General features: G+C 46.4%; 1 long non-coding RNA gene across 1 annotated transcript in view; it reads left to right on the top strand.

Annotated features, from left to right (window-relative positions):
- LOC142296828 (uncharacterized) overlaps positions 1 to 14,947 on the top strand; it is an 80,108-nt gene that overhangs the window by 63,118 nt on the left and 2,043 nt on the right. The window lies entirely within an intron of this gene.

Consider the following 14,947-nt stretch of genomic DNA (forward strand, 5'->3'; position numbering starts at 1 on the left):
CCACAAGGATGAGCACCTTACTACAGGGCACACGGATGGGGACATTACTGCAGCATGGGCACATTACTACAAGATGTTGGCTAAGATTACTATATGATGCTGCTAGTTGTAAAACAATTACAAGAAGGTGATAAAATGTACAAAAAAAAAAATCCTAAAGCATGACTTTTTTTTTACATTAAAAATGCTTTTCTGTATATAAACTTTACAAAAAAGTGCACGTTTGTTATAATAAACAAGCGAAAAATGTTTAAAAAGTGATCAAAGATGTATGGAAAAAAAAACATGGATTCATTAAAAATGTTCACTTTGTCCTGCTAATAATGCGGCCCCCCTCAATTTTTTTTTTCTATATGCGGCCCATGCACCTAGCTGAGTTTGAGACCCCTGATGTAAATGGTGAACATAGGAAGGTGAATATGCATTACTGCCAAGAAAACATGAACAATTTTTTGGGAAAAAAATGAGTCACTTAGCAAATAAAAATGGTCAAATTTACTTGTGCCCAGTTACCACGCCAAGTTGTAACTCTGAACTGGGTCCTATTTTCATGCCTCTCTTCGTGTCCAAACTTTGTCTGTGCACTCCTTGTTAACAGCATTACAGCAATATAGCATGCCTTGCTTTTAATATGACATGCCTTGCTTTTAATACGCCATCCATAGCATGTCCAGTATTTCTTCACTAAGACTTCTAGGTTCAGCCTACATGTTGCCTCTTCAGCTCCACTTCACCTTTGCTGTCTCAGGGATAGCCACAGCCAAATATAACTCCTTGAGCTCTCACTGCAACTGAGCTCTTTTACAGGATCTTCTTCCCAGAATCCAGGATGTTCTGGCTGTATTAGGGTATGTGCCCACATACCAGATTTATGCGCAGATTTTCTGCACAAAAAAACTGCATGTTTTGGCAGGAAAAACATGCATTTTTTTATCCATGCATTTGTCATGCTTTGTACCCCCACGATCGCTGCCGGGTCTCTGGCTGATCTTACAGCTGGGACCCGGCCCTCACTGCCCGGAGCGATCCCTGCACCACTACTGGTAGCTTAACCCCCTGAATGATGCAATCAATGCAATCACAGCACTTAGGCGGGCTTTGCACGTTGCGACATCGGTAACAATGTGTTACCGATGCTGCAGCGATAGTCCCGCCCCTGTCGCACGTGCGATATCTAGTGAAAGCTGCCGTAGCGATTATTATCGCTACGGCAGCTTCACATGCACATACCTGCCATGCGACGTCCCTCTGGCCGGCGACCCGCCTCCTTCCTTAGGGGGCGGGTCGTGCGGCGTCACAGCGACGTCACACGGCAGGCGGCCAATTGAAGCGGAGGGGCGGAGATGAGCAGGATGTAAACATCCCGCCCACCTCCGTCCTTCTTATTGCAGTTTGCGGCAGGTAGGAGATGTTCCTCGCTCCTGCGGCTTCACACACAGCGATGTGTGCTGCCGCAGGAACGAGGAACAACATCGCACCTGTCGCTGCACCGGCATTATGGAAATGTCGGAGGCTGCAGCGATGATACGATAACGACGCTTTTGCGCTCGTTCATCGTATCAAAAAGGTTTTACACGTTGCGATATCGACTGCGACGCCGGATGTGCGTCACTTTCGATTTGACCCCATCGACATCGCACGTGCAATGTCGCAACGTGCAAAGCCGCCCTTAGGAGGCGGGGAGAGGAATCATTTACCTCTCTGGCGATCAGGTCCCTGGAATGCGATCACAGGGACCCGATCGCTGCCATGGCAACTCTGGGTCATCACCATCACAACCCCGAGTTATCGAGCCTCACACACCATGCTGGAGTGATATAATCCACTCAAGTGATCAAGCTCGAGCACTGCAGTGGATTATATCTAAAAAAAAAAAAACAGAAAGAATTGACACGCTGCAGATTTTTTCTGCACCAAAATCTACAATGAAAAATTCTGAAAATGTGCACGGCAAGTCAGGATTCTCATAGACTTTGCTGGGATGCGTTTTTCCTTGGAGTATTGATTAAAATCTGCAAGAAAAAACATGAAAAAACACAGCAAAAATGCAGCATGAGCACATACCCTTAAGATGCAGGCTGCCAGTTTATGCAATACATTTTCAGGGCTTGTTAGCTCAGACAATCTCTTCCTTGCACACACACCATGTATGTGGCCTTAGCTGTCACACTCGCTGTGACTGGCTTCACTCTCTTCACCACTAACTACTGTGCTGACTAAAGGCTACTTTACACACTGCGATATCGGTCCCGATATCGCTAGTGTGCGTACCCGCCCCCATCTGTTGCGCGACACGGGCATATCGCTGCCCGTGGCGCACAACATCGCCCAGAGCCGTCACACATACTTACCTGTCCGGCGACGTCGCTGTGACCGGCGAACCGCCTCCTTTCTAAGGGGGCGGTCCGTGCGGCGTCACAGCGACGTCACTTAACCGCCGCCCAATCGCAGCGGAGGGGCGGAGATGAGCGGGACGTAACATCCCGCCCACCTCCTTCCTTCCGCATAGCGGCCGGGAGGCAGGTAGGGAGACGTTCCTCGCTCCTGCGGCGTCACACGCAGCGATGTGTGATGCCGCAGGAACGAGGAACAACCTCGTTACTGCTGAAGGAACGATAATTGGGAATGGACCCCCGTGTCGCCGATTAGCGATTTTTCACTGTTTTGCAACGATGCAAAATCGCTAATCGATGTCACACGCAACGGCATCGCTAATGCGGCCGGATGTGCGTCACGAATTCCGTGACCCCAACGACTCCGCATTTGCGATGTCGTAGCGTGTAAAGCCCGCTTAACTCTAACCAAGAAGTACAGTGCCTTAAAAAAGTATTCAGTCTCCATGAACTTTTCCACATTATTTCATGTTATACCCACAAACTTAAATGTGTTTTATTGTGATTTTGGACAAATACCAACATAAATTAGAAAATATTTGTGGAGTATAAAGTAAATAATACATGAGTCCATAAATATTTTAAATATATAAATCTAAAAATTGATATGTGCATTTATATTGAGCCTCATGTAGTCTGCCACCCATAAATAAAATCCTGAGTGAATAATTAAGTCCAGAAGTCACCTAATTAGTGAATTGAGTCTGCCTAAGGCCTCTTTCACACGTCAGTGATTCTGGTACGTTTGTGCTTTTTTTTAAACGTACCAGAATCACTGACATACGCAGACCCATTATAATGAATGGGGCTGCTCACACATCAGTGATTTTTCACTGCACGTGTCTCCGTGTGGCGTACCCGCGTGTGCGTGATTGCCGAACGGAGACATGTCCATTTTTTTCTGGCATCACTGATGTTCCACGGACCACGCAGTGGTGTGGTCCGTGAAACACGTGCCAGAAAAAAACGTACTTTTAAAATAAAAATCATTTTTACTCACCCGGTGTCCAGCGATGTCCTCTGCAGCCCGTTCTCCCTGCTGCTTCTGAGCCAGCTCATTATTGTCGCGCATATTCATTATGCGCGACACAGCCGACCCGGAAGCAGCTGCTGCGGGGGTCACCGCCGGCCGGATGCTGCACCGCGGGAGCGATCAGCACCATGGACAGCAGGAGCGCGCACAGGTGAGTTGTTTTCTAAGTGCAATCACGGGCCACGGAGAACGGAGCCCGGATTGCACTTAGACAACCCACGCAGGGACATGTGCGTGTTTTACACGCCAGTGAAAAAGTCACTGTTTTTCACAGACGTGTGAAACGGGCCTAAGGGTGGCTTTACATGCTGTGATATCCTGCCCGATATCGCTAGCATGAGACCGGGCCCCATCGTTTGTGCGCAACGGGCATATCGCTGCCCATCGCGCACAAAATCGCGCACCCCCGTCACACGTACTTACCTGCCCTTTGACATCGCTGTGACCGGCGAACCGCCTCCTTTCTAAGGGGGCGGTCCGTTCGGCGTCACAGCGATGTCACTAATCGGCCGCCCAATGAAAGCGGAGGGGCGGAGATGAGCAGGACATAACATCCCGCCCACCTCTTTCCCTCCGCATTGTGGCCGGAGGCAAGTAAGGAGATGATTCTCGTTCCTGCGGCGTCACACGTAGCGATGTGTGCTGCCACAGGGACGAGGATCAACTTCGCCCCAGCGACAGCAGCAATAACTGGCAGCGGACCCCCATGTCAGCAAGGAGCGATTTTGGACGGTTTTGTAACTATCCAAAATCGCTCCTAGAAGTCACACGCTACGACATTGCTACAGCGGCCGGATGTGCGCCACAAAATCCGTGACCCCAATGAGATCGCTGTAGCGAAATCGTAGCGTGTAAAGCCCGCTTAAGTGTCATTTATTCTCAGTACTACATATGTTCTGCGAAGGCCTTAGAGGTTTGTTTGAGAAGATTAGGGATCAAATAGCATTATGGAAGCCAAGGAACACACCAAACTGGTCAGGGATAAAGTTGTGAAGAAGAGTAAAGCAGGTTTAGGTTATAAAAAAATACCCCAAGCTGGGAACATTTCACAGAGTAATTTTCAATCTAGTATCCAAAAATAGAAGAATTATGGTACAACTGTAAACCTACCAAGACATGTCCACTTAAACTGACATCCCAAGCAAAGAGAGCACTAATTAGAGAGGCAGCCCAGAGAACCTTGGTAACTCTGGAGAAGTTGCAGAAATCCACAGCTCAGATGGGATAAATTTGTCCATAGGAAAACTATTAGAGCTTGCTCACCTTAACGTATAAATCGGACGAGTGCTATCTGATGTTTTATCATATAGCTCTTGGTCCAATGTTATACCTTTTTTTCTCATGCCAAATTGGCCTGAGGAAAATGCGCAGCATGCTGTGAGGGGCAGCACAAATTGGATGGTGCACACCCATCAAACTGGAAATGGTAGAAGAAACTAGATGGGCTATATGTTTGCCAAAATGTTGCTCCCTTGCTGTAGTAAAGGATATCTCGTAAGATGCAATTCTGAAATTGTACAGACACCAATGACAAAAGTTGGTCCAAGAAAAAGCTGTCTTCTAGGACAGTCATACACATGAAAGCAGATGGGAAAGTTTCCATCAGGAAAATCACTGGTGATGTGGTAAGGTCATGGTCAACCAAATGTATAAGGAAATATGTAAAAACTTACTAAATATTAAGTGGAAACAATAAAATTATTGTGGGAAATGATTGTGGGAAACAAACTCCATAACACAACATTACATGTGATTTCTAAAACAGACCGTATGCTGAATACAACTACAATGTTTCTAATATTCAATGGCGGTATGTAAGTCTGGCTTTCCTAATTGCGGTGACGCTCCGCAGTGTCCTAGCGCCATTGTCACTGTACTCTCCTCTTCCCTGCATGGCCATCCACATTCTCTGCCTACCTGCATGGCCACACACGTGTTGTGTGGTCCTTTGTACTTCCGCACTGTCATCCTCATGCTGCATGGTCCTCTGTTCCCCTAATGGCCGCCCACGTGTAGTGCACTCCCGCACGGCCATTTTTATGTTGTGTGGTCCTCGGCTTGCCCCCCCCCCATGGCCCCCTATGTGTTTTGTGGTCGTCTGCATCCCTTCATTGCTCCCATGTGGTACAGTCCCCGGTTCACCCCCCCTGCAGATGCCCACATGTGTGTGGGTCTCCAGCTCCCACCTAGGCCCCAAGCCCTGTGCTTGCTGTGCGAGATTTCCTGGTCTCCAGCTTAGGGGGTGTGTGTGCGGGTCCTGTCCCTTTTAAGAGGAGGCATGTGTAGGAGTGTAACCACTATGAGAGACTTGAATGTACTGTGCATCTGTGACGCCCTGGACTAGCCAGGTAGTCACAGACATAACACCACACACACCCACTCCCTGGTTAGGCAACAACAGCCAAACAGAAATCCTTGTTGCCTCCCTCCAGGGTCTGATGTCCACACCAGGTGAGGTGGAGCCAGGCGGTTGGCCCCACCCACCGAGGAGTTCACAGGCCTGGAGGCGGGAAAAAGCAGTCAGTCTAGTTCAGTTGTGGAGTTGAGTGGAAGTAGGAGTCGAGTTTGGAGTGCAGAAACTCCTGGTGTCTGGGTAGGAGCCCAGGCACTGTCAGCAAGGTCGGCAGACAGTGGTGGCCGTCTGCAGGAGTTAGTGGACCTCTGTGGAACCGTAGGACCGGGGTCGGGCGGTGGCCCGCCGGTACCGAACCGGGGAGCGGAGTGAAGCTAAGCACAAAGGCAGGGCCATCAGACCCCGACCAGTCTAGGAGCCGCCGACAACGGTCGAATCAGATAGTGACCGGAACCCCCCGGGGTTCCCCAACACCCAAGACCCGACAGAAGGCAACCGTCCACACCGTGAGGATAGAAAGCCACCGCCATAGGCTAGGGATTCAAGGGCCAGCGCCTGCAGGCAAAACGGGCTCCTTCGGTACATATACGCCGGAGAGCGGACTACCGTTGGGAAACCATTGGAGTCAACACAGTCTACAAAGGTGCAGGGAAAGACAGCCACCATCAGCCGTCCGGGGAGAGCAGAGACACTGCAGCCGGCTGCGGGACCCGTCCATCCAGCCGTTTGGTTTACCAGAGACTCTGTGCATCTGTGTCTGAGTGAGTACACCAGTGCCATCCGGCACCACGCCGCGCTACCTCCGCAACCCTGCACCCCAGCTACCCTGCCTCCCCGTATCACCAGCGGGTCCTGGGATCACCAACCCCCTACCCACGGAGGGGACAACATCCTAGTTGCTCCCTACCATCTCTCCCGGGATCCCCGTCACCAGCAGTGGTGGTGCTAATAATCACCACGACCTGTGGGTGGCGTCACGAACTATCTCCCCCAACAAACCACCCCCTTTTCACTCGTGGGCGAGGAGCGCTGCTCGAGTCCCCGGGTCCGGCCCACCGCTCGAGCCACCGAGCAGCAGCAGAAGCCCCGGACCCGAGCGTAGCGAGCGCGGCCCCTCCGCCCGCGACACATCTAAGGGAACAGGGCTCCCCTGGTGTTTGTAATGGATTGGCCCATGCCTTTCCTTCTGTGACTGTGTGTGAGGTTTACAGTCAGGGCCAGAAATATTTGGACAGTGACACAAGTTTTGTTATTTTAGCTGTTTACAAAAACATGTTCAGAAATACAATTATATATATAATATGGGCTGAAAGTGCACACTCCCAGCTGCAATATGAGAGTTTTCACATCCAAATCGGAGAAAGGGTTTAGGAATCATAGCTCTGTAATGCATAGCCTCCTCTTTTTCAAGGGACCAAAAGTAATTGGACAAGGGACTCTAAGGGCTGCAATTAACTCTGAAGGCATCTCCCTCGTTAACCTGTAATCAATGAAGTAGTTAAAAGGTCTAGGGTTGATTACAGGTGTGTGGTTTTGCATTTGGAAGCTGTTGCTGTGACCAGACAACATGCGGTCTAAGGAACTCTCAATTGAGGTGAAGCAGAACATCCTGAGGCTGAAAAAAAAGAAAAAATCCATCAGAGAGGTAGCAGACATGCTTGGAGTAGCAAAATCAACAGTCGGGTACATTCTGAGAAAAAAGGAATTGACTGGTGAGCTTGGGAACTCAAAAAGGCCTGGGCGTCCACGGATGACAACAGTGGTGGATGATCGCTGCATACTTTCTTTGGTGAAGAAGAACCCGTTCACAACATCAACTGAAGTCCAGAACACTCTCAGTGAAGTAGGTGTATCTGTCTCTAAGTCAACAGTAAAGAGAAGACTCCATGAAAGTAAATACAAAGGGTTCACATCTAGATGCAAACCATTCATCAATTCCAAAAATAGACAGGCCAGAGTTAAATTTGCTGAAAAACACCTCATGAAGCCAGCTCAGTTCTGGAAAAGTATTCTATGGACAGATGAGACAAAGATCAACCTGTATCAGAATGATGGGAAGAAAAAAGTTTGGAGAAGAAAGGGAACGGCACATGATCCAAGGCACACCACATCCTCTGTAAAACATGGTGGAGGCAACGTGATGGCATGGGCATGCATGGCTTTCAATGGCACTGGGTCACTTGTGTTTATTGATGACATAACAGCAGACAAGAGTAGCCGGATGAATTCTGAAGTGTACCGGGATATACTTTCAGCCCAGATTCAGCCAAATGCCGCAAAGTTGATCGGACGGCGCTTCATAGTACAGATGGACAATGACCCCAAGCATACAGCCAAAGCTACCCAGGAGTTCATGAGTGCAAAAAAGTGGAACATTCTGCAATGGCCAAGTCAATCACCAGATCTTAACCCAATTGAGCATGCATTTCACTTGCTCAAATCCAGTCTTAAGACGGAAAGACCCACAAACAAGCAAGACCTGAAGGCTGCGGCTGTAAAGGCCTGGCAAAGCATTAAGAAGGAGGAAACCCAGCGTTTGGTGATGTCCATGGGTTCCAGACTTAAGGCAGTGATTGCCTCCAAAGGATTCGCAACAAAATATTGAAAATAAAAATATTTTGTTTGGGTTTGGTTTATTTGTCCAATTTCTTTTGACCTCCTAAAATGTGGAGTGTTTGTAAAGAAATGTGTACAATTCCTACAATTTCTATCAGATATTTTTGTTCAAACCTTCAAATTAAACGTTACAATCTGCACTTGAATTCTGTTGTAGAGGTTTAATTTCAAATCCAATGTGGTGGCATGCAGAGCCCAACTCGCGAAAATTGTGTCACTGTCCAAATATTTCTGGACCTAACTGTAGCTCTGCAGAGAAAGTGCTGGAAAACATACCTGAGAGGCAGAGCGAACAGGAAAGAGTATGAGCAGTGGTTGTACCACAGCTGCTGAGGGAAAAAGCGGGATGTTGCCTGAGAAAAAATCCCAGGGTTTGCTCAGTCAGTTCCCCACCCAGGTGAAGACATCACCCGGATGAGACCAGCTGAACCGTACCAAAGAGAAGAAAAGCTGCTTCTATTTGGCCCCAGAGAAGTGCACACAAATGGACTATGTGCCCTGAGAGAGGACCGTTTCTTCGGACGATTCCGTGAGTCTGAACTTGTGTGCCCTGGTTAGGGTTTAGTGCAGGCCTCTGCAGTTAGAGAGCAGTGTCCCATTAGTGGAGGCCAGTTAGGATAGAACACAGAGTAGTAAAGTATAAGTATACATTTCTTATTATTGTTTATACCTCCGGTTGTGCATAATCTCCTGTTCACCCATTGTCCATTATCTGTTCTCCTGTCTGCTTCAGCTGTCCAGGCTGCACCTGTCATCCTGTCTACCTCAGTTGTCCCAGCTCCACCTGTGTGCAATGACCTGAACCCTGACGACTGGAGTGCCGTGCCTGATGACCTGAACCCTGATGACCAGAGTTCCTTCTGAGGTCCTGTCCCAGCTGCACCCTGTGTCCGATGTCCCATGCTATATGTTCTGTGGCTGTTGACCTGGACCCTAACTACCGGAGTTTTGTGCCTGATGATCTGGACTCTGATGACTGGAGTTCCTTCTGAGGTTCTGTCCCAGTTGCACCCTGTGTTCGATGTCCTGTGCCAGATGTCCCGTGCCTGGTGACTTGTAGCCTGATGACCCGTACAAGAAGTTCCTTACCTGATTCTACCCATCCTGTCATTCCCTCATCCAGACTGTGCCTCTTGTCCTGCTCTGTAGTGTCTAACCTACCTTTACTGCTGTTATCCTGCTCCGCTTAGCTGCCATAGTCCCGGTTATTGCCCTGGGAATGGCACCTGGTGTACTGCCTAACAGCGGGTGCTTAGTCAAGCCACTCCCACGAAAGGGTAACCCCGAGTTCATCCTGTGGTCCAGTGGGTCAATTTCTGCTCTCCACCTTCACTAGGGGTTGAGCGTTACATGATATAATACTTCTTTTTGGGATATTGAAGAGACTATATATAATGTATAGTCAGAAGATGAACTACATTTTTATTCTACACATTTACTCTCAAAGCTTTTGATCAATAACATAGGATCCACTTTTTGCAATAAGTGATCACCACAGCTCATCTTCTCCCCCTTTATTCACAATGACATTTGCATTGGCTACGAAACATGCCCACCATCTTCATCTCCAAAACACGTTTGCAATGTTCATGTAGCTGCGATAAAATTAATCATTCTGTGCATATGTGATAACTTGCTCATTTGGGTATAACCCTTAGAGAGGATCTGTCACCAACTCAAAATTGGTTAGTTTTGCATGTTATTTTACTACCGCTGCTCCAATGAGCATTCTCTTTTTAAATTTGCCATATGGTTCCAGAGATATAGGACTTTTTATTTAGTGCTTTTGTTATGGTTTTTAACAAGGGGGTGTTGGTCACAGGATCCTTTGGGGCTGTGTCTTAAACGTTAACACCAAGTTAAAAGGCCCGTCTCTATGAATCCATATGACAGATTTAAAAATAGATTAAAAAAATGCTAAATTTGTTCACTTTTGAGCTTTTGCCAGGTCCTCTTTAAAAAAGAGAACATTTTAAAGACAAAAAAAATACCTTCACATAAAACATAACGACAAATCAAGTCTCCAATAATTCCAGCCCTTTATTTTTCTTAAAGCATGTCAAAGATAATATGAATTTCTGAAATACTCATGCTTAAACAATGTGTAAATCTGTATAATCCTAGGAGGAAAGCTTAAAGCCCCATGAGTCTATGGAAAGTTATTCCTTGACAACACAATTCTTTCTAAACGGGTGACTGAAAAATGAAATAACAGAAAACACTTCACTCCTGTATTGCCGCCATTCAGAACTTCTCCCAGGATCTCTGTTCTCACGAGGAGTAACTCCATGTTCATAGTTTGGTCTTATCCAGTTTTCTGCTGTAATTGTTCGCTTGAAGCATATTCTGTCACTCAAACTGGCTTGAACAAGCATTTTATTACTTTGCTATGAGAAATTCACCAAAGCGAAACATAATATTTGTTAGATGTGTTACTAAGTTTTATGGAGAAAGGAAATACGCAATACAGATAATTATACAGAAGATATCAAGGGAATGATTTAAAGGGATTGTTTCACCATTGCAACTCTATTATGGAAGTCACTTCTCTAATCCCTAATGATCAGCGGTGATCAATAAGGGAATCTGCGTCTATCCATTCAATTCAATGCACACAATGTACCATTACAAAGCAGCTATTCAAATTTATAATAAGCTCATTCATGAGCCACGAGGTCCTCTTGTGAAGAGTGGACTCAACAAATAGGAAACATTTTAACTTTTCCATGAAACTTTCCTGATGGATCCATTTCAAAAACTGCATCACAATGACTACCCCCACAATGGCATGTCTGATTCCTGCCTTAGCAGAAATGTAACTAACAATTACACAGGACAAAAATATAAAGGCAACACTTTTGATTTTGCTCCCTTATCTCATGAGCTGAACTCGAAGATCTAAGACTTTTTCTATGTACACAAAAGGACTTTTTCTCGTTAGTGAGCACTTCACCTTTGCCGAGATAATCCTCCCACCTCACAGGCGTGGAATATGAACAGGGGCGTAACGACCGAGGTCGCCACCGCGACCGGGCCTGGGCCCTGCTTCAGCTAGATGTGTGTCTAAGGGCAAGCATCCAGCTGACATACATCAGAGCATCGAGACCTGTCGGGTCCCTGTTCTGCGAGGTGCCAGCCAAAGATTAAAGCCGGGGCCTACACGGGGATTACTGCAATCCCCTCGCATGACACTCGGCTCACGCTGGCAGTACAGCAGAGCCGAGTGTCAGGTGAGTATCCCTACGACTGAGGTCTGATCATACGAGCGGACCTCAGCTGAGGGGGGCGAGACGGCACTGAGTAGGGGCGGGCATGGTGCTGCGGAGGGCGGTGGCCGACGCTGAGGAGGGGAGGGAGGGATTTATCTCCCTCTCTCTTCCGTAGCCAGATATTGCGATTCTCGCCCTGCACTCGCAGTACACCGGTATACCACGAGTGCAGTGCGATTTTTCTCTCTCCCCATAGACTTGAATGGGTGCGAGAGTAAACAGGATCACATTACAGTCGCAGCATTCTGCGATTGTTTTCTCGGTCTGATTAGGGCTGAGAAAATAATCGCTCATGGGTGCTGACACACAGGCTAATATTGGTCCAAGTGGAATGCGTTTTTTTATCACACTCCACTCACACCAATTTTCATGCCGTGTGTCTTAGGCCTAAGGCTGTGAATATTCATTGCTCCCCACGCACAGGATCCTGGGCATAAGGAGCAGAGAATATGCTGATAACTGCCAGTGCTATAAGTGGTCGCATGTGACACTGACATCATGCACTGTGCCGCTTACACGCTAGTCAGTTCCCAGAGTCACAGGAGGGCGGCGGATGAGCGCGGGGTAGGTGAGTACCATGGCCACAAGTCGCATAGCGCCCCTTCCAGCAGACAGTAGATGGGGCGCCATCAACAAAAGTCCATTTCCTATTTTCAATAAAACCAACACATTGCGATATGTGGCGTGTTTCGGACGAGTCACGTCCTTAATCTGAAACAATACCGCATAGGCTGAACATACAAGCTATAAAGGAGTGAACAGGAAATGATGTGAAACAACCGACACTAGTGAAAATCACATGACCAAATAACGGAACCAATAAATACACAATACATTTCATTCATAAGATATTCAAAAGTTTATTTCTAATGTTAATGCCTGTGGGCATCCTGGTTTCAAGCAAAAACATCCACTTTGCTTCTCGTCTATGCAGAATGTCTACTATATTCCCACCTCATTTAGGTAACGTGACCTTTTCAACTGTGTTAACTCTTAACGTCCCAAGATCACTTCCATGCTGGTTTAGGAAATGTTTGGATGCAGCAGAAAAACTTCGGGTAGTAGTGTTATTCATGTCATACACATGCTCAGATATCCTGCGCCTGAGCATGTATAAAGTGCTTCCGACATATTGGATTTGGCATTATGTGCATGTGATGACGTAAACAACACCACTTGACCCACAGTGTATCAGAAGGTGAATTTTAAATTCCTTATTAGACACACTGGAAATTGTTGTGGTAGTATTTACCATAAATTAACAAAGTCCGCAATTATTCTGTCCACACTTATATGAACCTATGGAAGGCAACCAATTTAATACATTTTCCTTGTAATCTGTTTTTACATATCAATATAATGTTCGAGAAACCCGCTGAATTGACGAATTGTCTGCAAAATCACAAATGCTATTTCCTTTTTTGTCTTTCACCATTTTGTACACCTTTTTGGAGGAACAAGTCGCATGATCCTTTGAAATGTCACATATTAGTCATCAACTGGGTCACTGGAGTACAACTTCACATAAATTTTGCAACATTTCAAAAAGTTGTAAATTATTTATTAGCCTACATCATCTGGATAAAGAACCATGCTCACATTGTCAAGCTACAAAAAAAAAAAATAGGCAGAACCAAGTGACAACTTACAAATAGGATCAATTAAATAATTAGTTGACTAAAGCAGAAACATGAAAGACAACTATCAGATTTATTTTTACTCCAAGAAAAAGGATCAGACTATGATGAATCGGGTCCAAAGTATATTAGGAAGCTGCATAACTTTCCATTATTCACTGAATCTATCAGTGACCAAAGTGAACTGATTTTACCAGTCATAGATCCTATGTCTGCTGCGATGGGTATTGTTGCTCTCTGTCCGGCACCACCTCCATCTTGTGCAATCGCCCTCTTCCTACCTAGCCCCATGTGAATGTAGCGTCCTACAACATCCACACAGAGGCCTCCATTGCGCTCCTGCGCATGCGCACTTTAATCTGCCCGGCTGAGGGCAGATCAAAGTATTGTAGGGCGCATGCCCGAGCGGTGTTTGACCTTTCATCGCACCTGCACATTATAGTACTTTGCTCTGCCCTCAGCCGGGCAGATCAAAGTGCGCATGCGCAGGAGGACAATGGTGGATTCTGTGTGGATGATGTAGGACACGTCATCCACACAAGCCTGAGAGGAGAACGGCAATCGTACAAGATGGAGGAGACGCCGGACTGAGAGCAGCGATGCCCATCGCACCAGACCACCCCCTAGGGGAGTGATATAAAGGTGTGTTTTTACGTTCTACAGAGCAACTTGGGCTATTATATAGAGCATTCTAGAATACTGTATATAAGGGCTTACTAGTGCTGGCCGCAGCTCATAAGGGTAAAACCTGGTGACAGGTTCCCTTTAAATACTGACTCCGTAAGGCACCAGTCCAGCGTTTTTTTTTTGTTTTATTCTACTGCTGTAGTGGTGCTTTTAATGTAAGTCTTCTGTCCTCTATATTATACTCCCCTTCTGCTGTTTTCCTCTTCTTTCGCTGCCGCTCCGGTCGGTCTCCTGTGATTTGGGACCAGCTGGCTGCTCCAGTTTCTAAGATTAAGAAATATTGGTCAGAGACCCTTAAATCTATAATGCAAATTCTCAAAATCCCCTATAATTTGAACAGCAGAAATTTGCCTTCATCTTTTCCCAGAGACAATTCCTAAGAACAAGCTCTCACATCTTAGACCGTAATTAGTGTCAACTGGAATACTGATCCCAATAATGTGGAATTCGGACACAGCCCCCTCTACTACCCAATGGGAACTTAAAGCAGAGCAGATATACAGACTTGAGAAGTTAACAAGCAGGGAACATGGGAAGAGACATTTGCAATTTAAAGGGATTTGGTCCCCTAGGTGACTCTTTAAAGACTCCTCTACTCCTGTCCTGTAGGAATATACTATTTTACGTTATAATAATTGCTTCTCACAATTATTCCTCTTTTCTCCCACATCAATGTTACCATAACAATCTATGATACTGTGCCTAAACTACTCATTTAAACAAGTTCTAAATGTTTAATCAATCTTAGTTTGATGAGTTAACCCTCCTCTAAATAATTTATTCAGGACTCATCGTGGTAAGATTAATGTTTAGCATTTCTCTTTCCTTATCCCAACCTCTCCTGTCCCCCCTTGACTTCCCCTCCCCCCGACTTTCCCGCTCCCACTACTTTCCTTTCTCATCTGCCCTACATTTGTTATTTTGCTATAATGTAATTATTTAGGGAACGGCACCACCTT

The sequence above is a fragment of the Anomaloglossus baeobatrachus genome, chromosome 3, assembly GCF_048569485.1.
Source record: "Anomaloglossus baeobatrachus isolate aAnoBae1 chromosome 3, aAnoBae1.hap1, whole genome shotgun sequence".
NCBI classification, from domain to species: Eukaryota; Metazoa; Chordata; class Amphibia; order Anura; family Aromobatidae; genus Anomaloglossus; species Anomaloglossus baeobatrachus.